Genomic DNA, 17714 nt, shown 5'->3' on the forward strand with positions numbered 1-17714 from the left:
ATTTTAGGAAATATTTAGTATATTTAACAGTATCTTTTGTAACTGTCTATTTGATCATTTAAAACCCACAGTAAAATTGTGTGATTACATAGCCTTACTTGTTTAAGATAAGCTTCTTTTTTTTTTTCAATTACAGTACATGTTGATGCTTGACCGCATCCACTGATGATGTCAAACAAATAAAATGTCTACTAACATTTAAAGGACAATTGATCATACAACTTTTTTGTCCCTCTTTTGCTGAACTTTTTCTCACAACATTTTCAGAAATGTTTTATGTTGACTGTTTTGTGTAGACTACCTTGTGTTTTTGTTATTTTGACTTTTATATTGCGTTCTGCCCTGTCCTGTTTCCTGTGCCACATTTTGTAGTCCCTCTGTAGTTTTGTTCTTGATTAGTTCCCTGATTGTGTCCAGGTGTGTCTTGTTAGTCTATTACCCTGTGCTTCCTGTGTTCATTGTCAGGTCTTCTTCATGTCTATGCATTGCTGATCTCAGTTCTGTTCCTAATGTTCTGTGATTTCCCGATGTTTTCAGTTTAGATTATACCTTTATCTTTGTTAAATAGCCTACACCCTTCTTTTGGATCCTGCTCTCCCTCGTTTCTGAGTTTGATCATTATATGTTGTATGTTGTATGTTATAATTTTATGTAATTTGTAATTTACCATTTCAGTTAGCCAACAACAGTTTGATATTTTTGTAACTTTATAAATTGTTTTGTATTTTTACTGTTTCACAATGGACAATTTATGTAATTTTATAAGTATACATGCAAATCATCAATTTATATATTTTTTTATGGAATATTGCATTGTTTATTAGCCTATACATTAATATGGTTGCATTTTTATTAGAATTATTTTAATGAATGTGTCCTGGTAAGCAAAATCATGAGAGCTTTGTTTGAAACCGCCCTATACCCTATTCACTATTCCCTACATTAGGCCTACTCCAGTTGAAGGAGTGAATAAAAACGAGTGAATTTGGACACTGTGCCGGAAGGGCTGCCGCTTTTGCATAGTTTGTGCTTGCTGTTTAACAATCATTTGAAACTTAGCAAACTGGCAGCTCCAGTAATAAATCAAAGATTTATCTTGAACTCTGTCATGGAAACTAGCTTGTATAAACCTTAATCAAACAATTTAAAAGGAATTTATTCCTGTATGATATTACGTTCTACCAGCAGATAGGAAAATGGATGGACAACATCAGTTATACACTCTTTATTGTGGTGCATTACAGGATTCAATGAGTGCACTCAATAACGTCCACTATGTTTCGGACACAACTACAAATGGCCGTACTCTCAAATAGTGCCCTGTTTAAGGCTATAGGGGGTGATTTCAGACAGCCAGATGTGTTCATCTTGACTCGCTGCTGCTCCGTCCGATCAATGTTAGAGATTAGAGATTAGAGAGCAGACAGCTCCAATTCATCACAATTTCAGTTTCACGCCGACTTTCAATAATTCCTTAAAAAAAAGACTATAATTAAGATACATTATATAAGATGCCTTTTTTGATAGAAATGTCAAAAACATTACATATCAAATCAGTGTCAACTAGAAAACATTTTTCCATTTCTAGTTGACACTGAATAGTTTTTCAACCTTGAATGCTGCTTGACAAAGCCTCGCCAGAAAGTACAAAAAAAAAAAAAGTTAAAAAAGCTTTGAGTTTGAAGGTTATTATACAAGCTGTACAGACAGACATTAGGTAGGGAGCAGTAAAGGCCTATATGCTTGATATTTAGAGTTTGAAATCACAGACATTCAGTCAATCAAAGATTAAGCTTAGCTGTTCTGTTCTAAAATCACTGTACGGCTTCACTGGGCTTATTGATTTTATAAAATGGTTACTACATAAATAAGCATACATCATTTGTTGATAAATAATAGTATTTCTACCAAGCAAAAGTTCTACCACTCAACAATTCTTCAGCAATTTTTAGCAGAATGGTTGCCAAGCAACACATAACAGACCCAGAGGCGCAGTAATAAAGGAATAAACCCCTTATAGCCGTGGTTTACAGTGAATTTAGAAGAGCAAATTTAAGGGGCATTTTTAGGGGCATTGGTAAACCAGCATCAAGGGGTTTATTGATTTTATAAAACAGTTAGTCCATAAAAATATTTATTTTAATATTTATAACAGTTGTTGTTTGTAGAGTAATTTACAACAGCTTTGAACAAGGCTCAACCAATCAGAATCAAGGAACGGAACAACCCGTTTTACAGATGTCATGAGGTGTGTTTATAGAGTATATAAAACGTGGCCAATCATAATTAATGACCGAAACTATTGGCTTTATAATTTGCCATTATAGATCTGTCTAAAAAAAAGACCAATAATTACCTATAATTTGATCTAAAACCTTTTGTGATTTTTATTGTTCATTTATAATGTTTAGCTATAGCTACTTTTCTTTCTTTAAATGTTAGGTGTTTTTGCTTTACTAAATGATTAATTAAAGACATGTTTATATGTTCATACTAATGGGAATTTGTACGATGTTATGTACAGCAATTAACTGTATTTTTAATTTTTCGATTAGCATTAGCTAATTAGGATTTCTCATTTGATATCTAGAGAAAAGGTCATATTTTACATGCAAACATGCCTTATGTGTGTCTTTACAAGTATGTCCATAATTATATAAATTAAAAAATAAAATAGGCTATTAAGGAACCTTTGTCTTGCAGTAAACTGTAATGATACACAGAACATTGAACATTGTTTTTAGATTTAAATTTAAATTTACAATTTTTAGCAGGGGATTGTAACGGTGGTCTGCAGTGCGCACAGCGATAGAGATCAAAAACTCAGTCTTTATTTAGAATAACAAACACACAAGAGATATCGAACAGTAGGAGAAAATGCAAACCACATAAACTGAAACTAGAACCGACAAAGGTGAACATAACAGTGAGTATAAATACAATACGAACATAATGACTGACAGGTGATAATTATACGTAACCATAGAAATAATCTGTGATGTAGATAAATAAAACAGAAAATAAAATTCCATAACCGTGACAGGTATAAGCCACAGTAGGGTAAGTTTGAAGAGAAAGATAATCACACAACATAGGTAGAGATTAAATTGCTGGTGGCAGTTATTTGTTTATTATATAGTATTTATATGGTTAATAATGAGGGTAATGTCACAAAGTCAGCCACACCGTCACAGCCCCGATCATCACCCAATCACCAGGACCTGCCCACTCATTCACAATCACCAGATTACTGACTCGCTGCACCTGCACTCCCTCATCAACACAGCCTATATATTCACAGTTCACCTTCCACTCATTGTCTGGTCCCGTCGCAGTTACCGTCAGACTCCTTACTATTCTACTTACCTGTGATCGTCTCATCAAGTCTTCAGTCCGTCATCCTGATCCTGATCCTGATCCTGATCCTGATCCTGATCCTGATCCTGATCCTGATCCTGATCCTGATCCTGATCCTGATCCTGATCCTGATCCTGATCTCGATCTCCTGTCTCCATGTTCACTCGTCATCTGCACAGAGTATTCAGTCATCGCCAGCTAAGTCACCACCATCATTCAGCGAGTCACCATCCTCTCAACATCGTCTGGTTCCCGCTGTTTCACCACCACTCTGCTTTAATAAACACTGTTTGCACCTTAACACCTATCTGTCTCCTTCTGTGTTGTGACAGGTAAATAATGGCAATCTAATCCTCAGTCAATGATATTTATTTGGATGAGCAGATTGCAAAAGTTTAAATTATGACTCTATTAATTTATTTCAATCTAATTCAAAGTCAAACATTTCTCATTCTTATAGAGCCTGTTTGATTTAGATTAGCCCTAAATATTGTACTAACATGTAAAGTTGAATCCATATGACTCCAGTGGTGTCACAATGTCATGGTGTAGGTTAGGCGACGTCCAACCGAGGTGGAGCCGGTGGGTCGAGGGAGCCTGGTGGAGCCGTAAGCCCAATGGTTCAAGGTGGAGCCAAGGCAGAGGGGCCAAGGCGGAGGAGCCTAGATGATGGGCCGAGGTGGAGTGACAAGATCAGCAGTTGGAGGCGAGACAAGGGATGCATTCGTCCAGGAGAAGCTGGATGCCGGACACCCAGACGTTGATCCATGTCACAGAGGGGAGGTACAGGAGGAATCAAGGGGTCGACGGGAGACAACGGCGACTGGGCAGAGGAACTAGCTGTATTTGAAGAGGATGTGGGAGGGAGGCTGAGAGAGATCTTAGGAGACACAGGAGGCTTGAAGCTGGGAGGGACCAGCGGAGACGGGAGAGACCGGCGGGGGCCAGTTGCATAAACTTTAAGAAATAGTTTGACCAACTAGCAGTTATATAAGCGGTTATCAGTCTTACTTTTACAGTTCAAATTAGACCAATCTACCTTTTTATGTAATTGTCTTTAAAAAGTTATAGGACTAGTCTTGAAGAATAAAATTAAATGACTAACTTTTAAGACTAGTCTAAGCAGTTTATGCAACCGGCCACGGGGAACATCCTCTTAAAAAACATCCTCATCGACCTGACAACAGTCCAAAGTCTACAGAATCCAGCGATAGCTTACACTCTGTGGTGGGAGTGTGGGCGGGGCTCCACTCAATACCCTTGAACTCTAGGAGGACTCCCACAATGGTGCACAGTGTTGCCGGCTCGCACAGTGTTGCCGGCTCACACACCTGGGGCCAGTTGCATAAACATAGCTATTATGTTAAGATAGTGTCTTAAGTTCTAGTGTGACCCACTAGCAGTTAGTCAGGGGCAGTCAGACTTACTTTTCGGTATCAAATTACGCTAATCTACGTTTTTATGTAAAACAGTGAACAGTCTTAAAGATATATTTTTTTTACTTGTAAAACTAGTCTTAGCAGTTTATGCAACCGGCCCTTGGTCAGACGATCGTTGAGGCTCTGGCTCTGGCTCTGGGTGATGTCAAGCAAGCAGGCTCCGGCTCGTTCCTCACGACAGGCTCCATTCCTCCATCTGCGGTGGGCTCTGGCAAATGCTCCATGCAGCTTGCTGATGGCAGGCTGGGCTCTGGATTAGGAGCCTGGCTGGTGACTTCGCCCTCTACGAGACTGATGGTAAGTGGCAAAAATCGCAGTTCACCAGCACCCACTACACGTATTCTATGAAAGATCCCTGAGGACCGTTAACGGGCAGGCTACCCTTTGTGTGTTCGTTCAGGCTTGTATAATAGAAGGTGCACAGGGAGCGATCCAGAAAGTTTGTGAGCCTTGCCAGATGAAGGAATCCAGGGGTGTTGTCCTCAAGGCTCTGCTGCTCCTGCTCCATTAAAAATCAGCTGAATTGCCGGCAAGTCCATTTCTTTTAAATTTTACTCGTTCTGAGAGTGCATAGTTCTGTCACTCATGGGTGTGGTAGACAAATCGCACAATGAGGAATATCAAATTAAACAGTCTTTAATAATACACTTCAGAGGTAACAGGAGAACCCAGGAGATACAACCACGCAAATATTGACGAATACGAACAAATTAACTGAAATGAACAGGGAGCATAAATACACAGGGAAACATAATGATTAACAGCTGAACTTAATCTGTAACCAAAGAGACTAACAAGCAAGGTAACAGGTGAGCAGACAGGTAAAACCAAAACTAATGACAAAACAGGACTAAACATAATTTAATTGTGATTAAAAGTGGTAGTTAAGGTTAGCCCTTGATTGCTTCATGATTTGTTTCTTGTCTTTTATGTTTAATTATAGTATTAATTCAGTACATGATTGCCATGACCTTAGCAGTATTATAAAGTGTTTGCTATGTTTTGCAGAGGGAAAAAAGTTTTGGAACAACATGAGGGGGAATAAATGATGACAGTATTTACATTTTTCTGTGTACCATCCTTGTGAGGAATTGTCTATATGAAAATGGACATTCAAAGATAGCATTAGAAATAAAAATCTCAGTAGCACTTCAACAGCAAACTTTGTGCATGAAGGTTCGAAGTCAAACATCATTGGGTCTTGCATGTCTCGTAACCGTTAGTTAGGTGCCATATTTAAAAATGGGTAAAACGCAATTTTGAGAGCTATGAATTAACCAAACCCTTCTCCCAAGAAAGAGCTTTTTATGTGTCTCTGGGTCTCCAAGTGACTCTTATGTAGGTGCTAAAAATACAACACTGGTGTCAGACTTGTAAGTGCACTGCGGCAGAATTACACATACTGTAGATTCTCTTCTGACCTTAAAGCGTGTTACCAATGTTCCTGTGGACCTGCATTTTTCTAAAATTGAATAGGTTTGTAACATGAATATTTGGTTTAAAACAAAGATTGATCATCCACATAAAATAGTGCATGGTGCAAAATAGGTCAGCGTCTTCAGAAATCTTCAGTCATGAATGATACAAACCATGTGAACTTCATCCAGCCTTAATTAGCTCTGCCCTTTGCTGATACCATGGCATGTCAGAAAGAGATATGGGAGTGTCTGGTAAGAAGAAAAAAGAAAGAGATAGGAAAAGCTTTTGGAGGAGGAAATCATAGCATATGATTTATAAAGAGAGACAGAATGAGCCTTTTTAAGATCCCATGCTGAGCACCGGAACAGAGCATCATAAGAAGTGCAAACACACACACACACACACACACACACACACACACACACACACACACACACACACACACACACACACACACACACACACACACACACACACACACACACACACAAACACACACACACGTTTAAATAACAACACTTGTACATATATATCAGCATGCATGCACACAAACACACATATATATGCAAATAGATGCTGCATTCATGTCTGAACTGGACAGTCCTTGCTTGCCCTGCCATCTGCCTATCCGCATCCCTGTTCCTCATCCTGTCTCCAGGTCTGACTTGTTAGCATAATTGCCATTCCACAGTCTTTCACAGTTCATCTATCTACTCTCATACAAGTCTGTCACATATGTGTCTGTATATACTGTAATTAATGGTGCTTGCTAAGGCAATAAATGTTGTGCTATGCACGTCAGGGTTGTAGTTATAGGGGTAAAAATTGGAAATGATCCAAGAGGTGCATATTTACTGTATGTGCATGTTGGTTGGGGGGATGGCCTTATTATTCCAGAGGTAATAAAGGGTCTAGAGCAAGTTGGCTAACCAGAATTGAGTATAAATAAATGAGTAAAATGTTTCATATAGGCTACTGCTATATTGACCAGACCCATGTGGAAGCAAACACCTATTAATCACCTAAAACACAATACAAATCAATTTGCAGTACCCTAGCAACCACCCAGAACACACACACACACACACACACACACACACACACACACACACACACACACACACACACACACACACACACACACACACACACACACACACACACAGAGAGAGTATGCATATATATATATATAGCATAGTTTAAAAGTAGTAGGCTATATAAAATGTCTCAGTTGGTTAGTTATTGTCTTTGTTTTAACACAAACTGTTAACAATATGTTTGTGTCGCCTTTTGGAATCTGGTGTTTTGTGGAATAAACCCGCTAGAAAAGATCACCCTTTCAAATATCCCTTGCATCATCCATTCACAGTACCGTTACAATATACACCATCGTGTAACCTAAAAAACATATAAAGATGGTTATTTTAGGGAAACAAAACCAACATTTAATATTACACTACACAATCTAATCATGCATCGCTTTTCAATTGGAATTGTATGCCATCATACAAAATGACATTTTTGCTTGAGCTGAACAAGGTGGACAGGACATTTCATAATTTTTTTACATTTTTTTTATGGATATAAAAGTTGATGTTCACAGTTGATGGAAAACGATTGCATTTGGGGGTATAATTGATAGCAGGTGCTTTTTTCTGGGGAGGCAATAATAAGAAACCAGTCATATTTTCTTAAAGAAATATTCTCTTCTGCCTACACTCACCATGCAAGCCTACAGTGGATTTGATTAAATCCTCTATGTTATGAGTTTGAAAGAAATGCCATAAAAGAAACCCAGAAGGGAATTTCGAATGTAAGCTGACATCTACATTGCATCTAGATCATCCATCCATAAAATCACCACGAAAACTTATTGTTGTGTTTATTGATCCTCTTCGATAATGTTGTGTTGGATTAAATAATTCATTGTTTAAAGATTTATAATTAAAAGTTGGAACTGTGCATGAAACATGTCATAGGATGGAAAGCGATTTAGGAGACGATTGCTATTAGAAAGCAACAGTCTCGAGGGATTCACATTAGTGTATGAGCACACTCTTTTATTAATAGATCGCTAAACAGCCGAGGGTCAAGGACAGCTTGAAGACGTTGATATTTAGCCGTATGTATCGGTGTGATTCAGTCGATTTGAGGATTTGACAGATGAGAGACATAGGCTGTCTTTATTTAAGATGCATAGCCTTTAACAAGCCTGCGGTATCACCAACAGGCGCAAGGTCATTACTGGCATTTACATCAAACGGTGTCGTGTCTTCATAACTGTTAAACGTTTGTGAGACAACCAGAGAAAGGCGCGGTTTAAAAACGACAGTTGATTTACTTGTCATGGTTAAGGGGAAGCAAACTGAAATTGCGTGGAAGCGATCATGTTTTTGTGCTTATAAATCGCGTTTGCTGTGAAGATAGGCGCTGCCACTCTCTCGCGACAAACAGACGCTTCTTTCACTCACGACGCGACCACACACACATCTGTCTTTTCTTCCTGGATACTCGGATGATGCTATCGACATCTGCAAGTTATGCTGAATTGCATTTTTGCTACACCAACATGGGAAGGCAGTAACTGGAAATAGTTCCGAATTGATTTCAGTAGGCTATACGTTTATAGCAACCCTAAACGGACTATATTTTTTCTTTCAACATGATAGACGAGCGAATCATTTGGAGGAACTTTTTCACGCCTACACCTGACGATTTGCCTAGACTTTTGCAAAATGGGTCAACCGAGGAACCCATTTGGACCACCACCGTGGCGCACATAGGACGTCCGGACCCCAGACTGCCGAGTTTTTCCACATATCTTGGACTTTTTGTGTGTTTGCTGCTGTTTCTTCTGGCCTTAATGATTGTGATGCTTTACCGGATGAAACACACAATCGCCCCGTTACCGTCAGACGTGGAGAGCGCGGGGCAAACGGAGATGTTTCCTGAGGTAGAGTTACGCGCTGTCTGATGATGTGGATCCAGACGCCTCGTTATCGTTTTAAATAACCGATAATTTAACTGACACCGATTTTTGACATTTCTTTAACTTGTTAATATGTAATTTTAACAACGATTGGTATATCCTCCTACTAATGCATTGCTGTGAAATTGTTTTGATCGTTGCATATACTTTAATGTAGGCTACATGAACTGATTTAGTGAGAACCAATGAGATGTACAGTAGCTATATCGAGTGTTTGATGGTAAACATATTTTTTTTACATTGATATTTAAAAAGCAGAAACTCAGGTTTTCAAAAACCGATGCCTATTTTAATGCATCTTCTTAAAGATAGATTTCAGTAGGCTATGTAATTATTTGCCTATTCTTTTTTTCTATTGGCTGAGAGGGACACATTCAAAGAGTTGTAATTTTTTTTAACTTCTGCTGTGGTTAGTTCAGTTAACGCAATGTCTTTACAAAGAGGGTGACAAAACTAAAAATAAATTCTGGGTGAAATCTAGAAAAGATGTTCTAAAAGATTGACCAGATATATGATCACAAATTTGCATACTCTCTGAGTAGGACTTTAGGCCTACATTTAATTATGAACTTGCTTTGCGACTATTACAAAAGTATGTTTTAAATGCAGACTAGTGTAACATCAACTAATGATAGGCTATCTAAACACAGCTTTTTAGGGGAAAAACAAGAACAGAATCCAAAAGCACAGGAAACAGGGAACAACACGGACCAAATACATGTAAACTAACCAAAAACAGGACATGATGTCACAAGATGTGACCCTAAAAAGCACAGAATGCTCAAGCATACAATCATAGTTTCGATGTTGCCCATCACAGTATGAATGTGTGTAGTATGAATGCAATCCAGATGTAGCCTACTACATGTTGGCTTTGTCATGTGACCTACGGCGTCAGTTGCATCTCTTACATTTGCATTCACGACTCCTCTCCTTGCCTCATGGGATAATAAAGTGTCCATCGAATGCGTACTCCAGAATCTCGGCGGAAGTAATAGGTCATCTAGGGACTTTCTGTCTACAGTTTTTTTATGTAAAACAATATGTAAAAAGAGTATTCACAGTATCAGTAGGCAAAACGTACCCGGATGACTTATACTTCCAGTGAGAGGATTTATCAGTCAACTCAGTCACCTGTCAAAATAGCTCATATCAAAATCATGGATGCATCTGATCGATACACAAACCATAATGCTATCTATTAGGATATGCTACCAATGCTATACTAAGGTAGGGTCAGGGGTTAGTGTTTGTTTCAGTGTTTTGTATCAGCACTGTGATCCATGCAATCTTTTGAATCGGCTGCAGGATTTGCACTTTTTTTGGCATTACATAATTTGCAAGTATGAAATGTAAAGATTTTATGGTTTCAAAAATAATATCTCAAAAAATCCCCAACTCACTAAGAAGTATGCAAATTGCATTTAGGAGAAATACGCTCTATGCACGAATGCTGCTGACGCATTTCCGGCAGAATCTCAGCCAGCGTCTTTACTTCCGCATAGCGCGTTCTATAGCGAAGTGTACTAGCGGCAAAACTTTAATAAAATTCATTTTCTGAGAAACGGAGACAATGATTTTAGAAACCGATTCGCTAGTCGGATTTTGCATGATATGAGAGAATACTCACCCTCAAAGTTGTCGATGTAGCTCGAAATATATAATTTAAAGCCCTTTTCTTTCTTACTCATAGGTGTGACAGCTAACTGCCTCACAATATTGTTAACATCATTCACGTTAATCGCTGGAAGTTCTTGTAAACAGAGAGTGTAATTTGCCATTATCTCCACCTAATGCAAAAACGGCGTCCGACGCAGCACCGGATGTAACTGGGCGGGCTGAGACAAAACGCGGAAGTGATCGGGCATAGAGCCTATTGGTCATGCTCCATAAGAGAGATACGTCAAAAACAAATCCACAGGGTCAAACTAGTGCCCATCCAGAGATGTATGCTATAGGACAGGACAGACCAGTTAAATGAGTTCAAATGTCCCCGAAACAGACCAAATAATGCTCATGGCTATAAGTCAAGTCACCTTTATTTATATAGCTCTTTTTACATACAGATAGTTTCAAAGCCGCTTTACAGTGATAACAGGAAAATAATGCAACAAAAATAGCGTCATAGTTCAGTGTTGGTTCATTTTTGTTGTAAGAAAATAAATAAATTAGTTGTTCATTTTTATATATATATATATATAGAGAGAGAGAGAGAGAGAGAGAGAGAGAGAGAGAGAGAGAGAGAGAGAAAACAGTGATGTCATCGTCTAGCTCAGTTCAGTTCTCATATAATGGTGTCAAATGCAGGCAGATCAATAATATTGTTGAATATTAAATGTCCCCACCTAAGCAAGTCAAAAGCCGAGTCTGACCTCCTGGGGCTTTTTGGTCCGATATTGAGTCACTAATATTAGATGATTGTATGCTGATCTGAGATGACTGTTGCATTTTCTCTGTTCAATGCAAGCATACTCTTGGGAGTCCAAAATCATTTTGAGAACCTGAACATTATCCAGAATATGTGCAAGGAAGCACTCTGTGGTGTTGGAAATAATGTCTGAATGAACCTCTTGTGTTCAAACGCAATTTGTGGTTTTGTGCTTTTTTAATTATTTGTATTAACAAACTCTCAGCGCAACAGAATACTTTGTGTTATTTCTGTCTTTTCTACTAAACACAAATCTTTTTAGTACAGATTAAGCACTCATTCTTAAATCATAGATGCATGAACTTTTTTTATTCAAGTAAAATGATATTCATCAGTATGAATCATGTCAACCTGACTAGGTTACATCATTGAAAGTGATCAGAAAAATAGCTCTTTAGAGAAACAATTGTATATTTCACAGGTGGCATTATATGAACAACAAGTATTAAACCAATCACTAATAAGGTTTGAAGCAAACCGTGCAAAACATGATACTCTGGTTTGTTATTACGCAGCATTCTTAATCTGACAGGCATTAGGAACACAGGTGTACCCCTGTATCATACTGAATCACTCAGCGTCTTATGTGCTAATGAAATGCTTAATTAAGGTGAGCCTGTGTGAATTGAATATTCAAACCAGCGTGTTGTTATAGGAGAGTGGGTGGCATGTGTTTGTTGGGGATATAAGTGCTTCTGAGCTAATGGAACTGCCCTTGGTTCTCTCCAGCGCATGAAAGCTAATTGACTGAGAGTGTGCCTGGTTTAGCATCCCTCTTTCTCTTTCCCTTTCTCAGGATGGGAGCGAAGTATCCATATATTCTGCTGACTGATCTCATCCAACCCTCATTTGCCAGTTACGTGTGTGGAAGGTCTGTTTTTGGTGTGTGTTTGACAAAATATATGATTGCAAAACAAATGCTATTGGAGTATATTAATTTATTATCTCAAATGTAATATTGTAATTCTGTTCTATTTGTCCAGTTATGAGTAGAGTATGTGAATATGAGTGTGTATATGGATGAATCTCATCTCATATGGAAAAATATATTTTTACTGTACAATAGTTAAAGCCATCCTATGCTGATACAAGCATTTTTCGTTAAATTAGCATGAATTAAATTCAGTTCAAACAAACACTGCCACTGCCAATTGCTCTTGTACTTGGCAAATGTATTTCACTGTTATCATGACACAATCTGTTCTTTGTTCTTTTCCTTACAATAAACACAGTCTAGGTCCACCACATCAGTAAGCGTAAACGTTTTTTGTTGTTAATGTTTGTTGACATTGTTTGAAGAGAACTGGCTCCCCTGTTGTACACTGATTTTTTTTTTGTCAGTTCAACTTAGAAAATGTACTTTATGTGGTAACATCTAAAATAACTGGTTTTGTTGCAATGAAAAAAATGAAGATTACTGATTATAACTGAATTCAACCAACCTAAAAAAACAAGGTTATAGTGAAGCATTACTGTCAGAAGATACAGTATAACCAGATTTATCTTAATCATTTAAAACAAAAACAAAACATATCAAATGTATTAAGACATTTTCACACACAATTTTATTTAGTTCATTCAAAATTAATCAGTTTAGTTGGGTCAATTCAATTTAGTTGTTTTAGGTCAAATTAATTTACTCTAGTAAGTTTAACTTAACTTCAACACATTAGTCAAACTAGAGGGTTTTTTTATGTTGGTCCATGCAACCTCATATATTAATTAAGTTACTGAGGCTCAATACCAAACAAGAATCATCACAGTGTATATAATGAACCATTGAGATAAGACAGGTATCAGTTCTGTTATGAGAACAGCGAGTGCCCACAGACTAAGAACAAACACTACTCTTCAGCACAACGGTAACCAGAAGATTTAATAACAGAAACTCCTCTAAATGTCCAACATAACTAAACATTAAACATAAACTACCTACATCTTTCCCTTTACTGATAAACACATAAAATAACATGTATCCTTATATTTACTCTCCTAATGCAGTCCCTTGCAAAGCATGCCGGGAAGTGGGAACTATCCACTGCCCAGGGCTGCGTTTCTCAAAAGTTGATCGTAGAGACCATTGGTGGGAATTGTTCTTCGATCAATAGTCTTATTGAGAAACGCAGCCCAGTTAGTTATGTCAACAAAAATGATTCATGTCGTTTTAACACAAATTAATTATGCAAAATTCACTTTTAAATATATTAGATGGATTGAACACAATTCAATTAAGTTCAATTGTGTTAGCTCATTTTAATTCAAAAAAAAAAAAAACTGAACAAGAGGGGGGGGGGGGAATCATTTTCAATGTAGCAAAAGAAAAATAAATTTTAGCAACATTTGAATTAATTACATTAATTTTAGCAGCACAGAGCAGCAGAACACAAACCTTTTCTTCTTCTTTGTCCGTCATAGCAGATGTCCTTTTATTTGTGACATATAATCATATTTTCATTCATGCTTTTTTAGAATTGTTAGCTGTCCCTGAGAACAAAACTGACTAAAGCCGGATGCACACTGTACGATGTTGGCCACAATTTAGCCATCTGAGACAAATTTTATAAAACCTTAAATCTGTAGTCTTTGATCGCTAGTTTGACATGACATCCGATTAATGACCATTGCAATCAAATTTGACCAAATTTGACGGAATTCTGCAGTCTGTCTTCTCCTACGACAACCGTCAAATCAAAAACCAATAGGAGAGCAGAACCCTAACCCAACTCAAACCACCACTTGCTCCACAGAGAGATGGTTTTTGTTTGCTATCCCACATGTAAATTCAGCTCACCATCACTGGCAGAAAGGTAGCAATAAAGACCTGTATACTTTAAAGTCCCATTCACACCAAGAACGATAACTATAACAATAACTATATTATTGTTGTCACTTTAAATGCTCAAGCTCTTTAAAACAGGATGGATTCTGATTGGCTGTCAATGTTTTTATCTTTCATCAGCTAAAAAAAAAAAAAAAGAAGCTTTGAAAGATTCCTTAGTCGTTATCGTTATAGTTGTTTGTGGTGTGGACTCTGCTATTCTACATTTAGAATGATTTTAGAACTATATCTTTATTGTTATGTTATCGTCATTGGTGTGAATGGGCCTTAAAGGGATAGTTCACCCAAAAATTACAATTATGTCATAATTTGCAAATAATTGACATATAATAAATTCACTATATTTTTCCCTTAGGGTGAAATATAGCTTGAACATTTTCTGACAGTATATTACTCAGTGAGATTCATCCATGTATGCATGCAATATGTCTTTGCCGTTTTGCTTTGTAAAAAAAAAAAGTGATAAAGACTGTGAATGTGCGTAGGTGTTGCATATACAGTATATGAGGAAAAAGAGATCAAACAAGGATGACAGAGCTCTCTATCTCTCTAAGGTCTTGTAGCTTCAGTTTGAGGATGGTTGTGGGGGAAGTTTTAATATTATAATGCTTTAAATGCCGCTGAAGCTACAAGGACACAAAGACAAAGACATAAACTGACAAACAAGAGAGAGAGATAGATTCTAATATACTTTACTGTAAATTAAATGTTCTTTTATCATTGATGTACCAATGATGATGTATATTTTTATTTATTTATATATATTCATTTGCAGATAAATATTTTATCTTAATCTGTAATATGTTTAAAAAGCTTTTGAAATACAAAATATGGTGTTGTCTGATCTATGCTCTGTAAAAAAAGCTGTACTGAGGAAATATATCCAGTGTGACTGCTGTGAAAGAGCCTTAAAAGATTTAGAGCTGAAACATACTGTATGCCTGTGAGCTCCAACGCTGCTTCTCGCTGAGCAAGCTTTCGGAAATCGAAGAACTAAATTCAAGCAGAACAGTTCATTTATCAGAGCAATGTACTACCATCTGCTACAGCTTTGGCCTGTAAATATTTACAGTGAGTTGTTCATTCAGGTCAGCTACTGTCATGGCAGAACAACAGTTCTGTGAAATGTGTAGAATCAGCCGCCACACATATGATACCACGGTCTTTGATATCTTCTCTACTCTTGCTGATTTAGTAAACACAATAGCACATTGTCAGCTGCTTACATGTTGACAGCTAGTTATCTGAATAATAACACATGTGGCACAGGCGTTTGAACGGCCACCCATTTGATGAGGTTTGCTACCACCACAGTAATGAAAAAATGCTTGTTAAAGGCATTGAGATTGGTAGATGATCAGCTGGTATCTTGGCTTTGTTGACTGGACCAATAAATTCTGATCTTTGGCATCTGAAACTTCTTGACTTCAGAGATTATTTGGCAAAGAGAGAAGACCTTTTCCTCAACAGCAAACTTGTCCGTCTAGCTCGTGTTTATATAGAAAACAATGGAAAAGTAGAGCAGTGGAATGGAAAAAAGCGTTCCGTCTGAACGGTCCTTAAGTATGTACACTGCACACTTTCAATGTGTTTTGTGAACTTGCAGTATGTTTCTGGCCTTAGATCTCTTCCTGTTTATTTTTTCAAGTTTTTTATGTTGTTACGTTTATATTCATTTAGTAATATTTAATGATTTTTCTTGATTTTAAACTCTGTGTGTGTGCAATATTGAAATCTTCAGTGTATTATTTAACTTCCCATCTTTTCACACAGTGAACATTTCATCCAAAAATTAACTGTCATCATTTACTCACCTTTAATTTGTTCTAAACCTGTATGACTTTTATTCTGCAAAACATGCAGGAACCAATGATATTTGCTATTTCTGTTGTCAAACTCAGTGCAACAATGTGCAGATTTTCAGTTAATTCCAATTCCAATTTCAGCCTGTTCCTCACACAAAGCCATTGAATGACTTCAGTTATGTGGATAATTTATGTTCTTTTGGTGCTTTTTTGCCCTTTTTGGTATGTAACCCAATCCCCAGTTACTTTAAAGGTATAGAAAATAGCAGTGTGAACATTCTTTCACACATTTTTAAAGAGCAAATAGTGAGAATATAAATTTTTGTGTGAACTATTGCACAGATTTACAACAATTACGCAGTGTTTGTTCAGATTTATTCCAGTGTCTCCATAGCCTTTTCCTCAGGTTATATGAAATGCCTGAATGATTGGAGACATTTCTCAATTTTGTCAGTGTCTTTAAAACTGTAGTAATTCACCATGTACTGTAACTACGTTCTTCATTGTCGTACATCACTGTTTTGTCTTATCTATACTGGCACAGATGGATTAATGTATGAGATTCTTTGCTTGTCTTATGATGCTACTGTGTATTTGCTGCAAACTTTTTGCGCTACTTCATGCCCTTCTCTGTTTCTGACTGTACCTGCTGAAAAGCACTTTCTATTGCCATTTACTGTATAATATGTAATTGCTTTCTGAGAATGTTTTATATAATGTGATGGGCACATTTCCACCACTTTGAAATTCTTTCTGGCTCTCACAATTACAACAACACTAAAATGTATTGTTTGGACGACATTTATCCTTTATTTTACGTGGATAGTCCCATTGAGATATAAAATCTCTTCTTCCAGGGAGTCCTGGCCAAAATGGCAGCACAAAAAGTTTCACATAAAATATTTTACAAACACATAACAACAATAATATACATACAATTTTATCCAGCATATGACCACACATTCACAGAAATAAAGGTATAAAAGCTGTCACTAGGATGGTATACCCTTTAAAAAGGTTCTAATATGTACCATTTAGGTACTGATTTGTACGCTTTTGGAATCAGTATATACCCTTGAGGTACTAATATGCACTCTTTGAATACATCCCCAGTGATAGCTTTTGTACCTTTTTTTTTTTTCTGAGAGTGCCGGTCAAAAATAACTTAAAACATGCAAATGTTTCCTTTAGGTTGGTCTGTAAAAGGATTTTTATATATATATTTAAAGACATGAGTGTTTCCAGCATTATAATACTCTGCAGCTCACTCCATAACCAGGGATGAACTGCCATCAAAAAAGATGGCAGTTTTGGCAATCTATAATTACATAAGATAAAATACCACATATATAAGTGGGTAGCATGGTGTCTCCTTCATTAACTTTTTCATAATTGTTAAAGGTTTGTAAAAGAAAATGTCACACGGGGACTCTGTACT

General features: G+C 37.1%; 1 long non-coding RNA gene across 1 annotated transcript; it reads left to right on the forward strand.

Annotated features, from left to right (window-relative positions):
* Positions 1 to 4582: 4582 nt before the first annotated feature.
* Positions 4583 to 17192, forward strand: LOC309498761. Its single transcript, XR_014206033.1, has 3 exons — positions 4583 to 5093; positions 5197 to 5325; positions 12429 to 17192. It is a non-coding gene; the product is annotated as an uncharacterized lncRNA (long non-coding RNA).
* The last annotated feature ends 522 nt before the right edge of the window (positions 17193 to 17714 follow it).

This window comes from Leuciscus leuciscus (genome assembly GCF_965113295.1).
Source record: "Leuciscus leuciscus genome assembly, chromosome: 5".
Classification (NCBI taxonomy): Eukaryota; Metazoa; Chordata; class Actinopteri; order Cypriniformes; family Leuciscidae; genus Leuciscus; species Leuciscus leuciscus.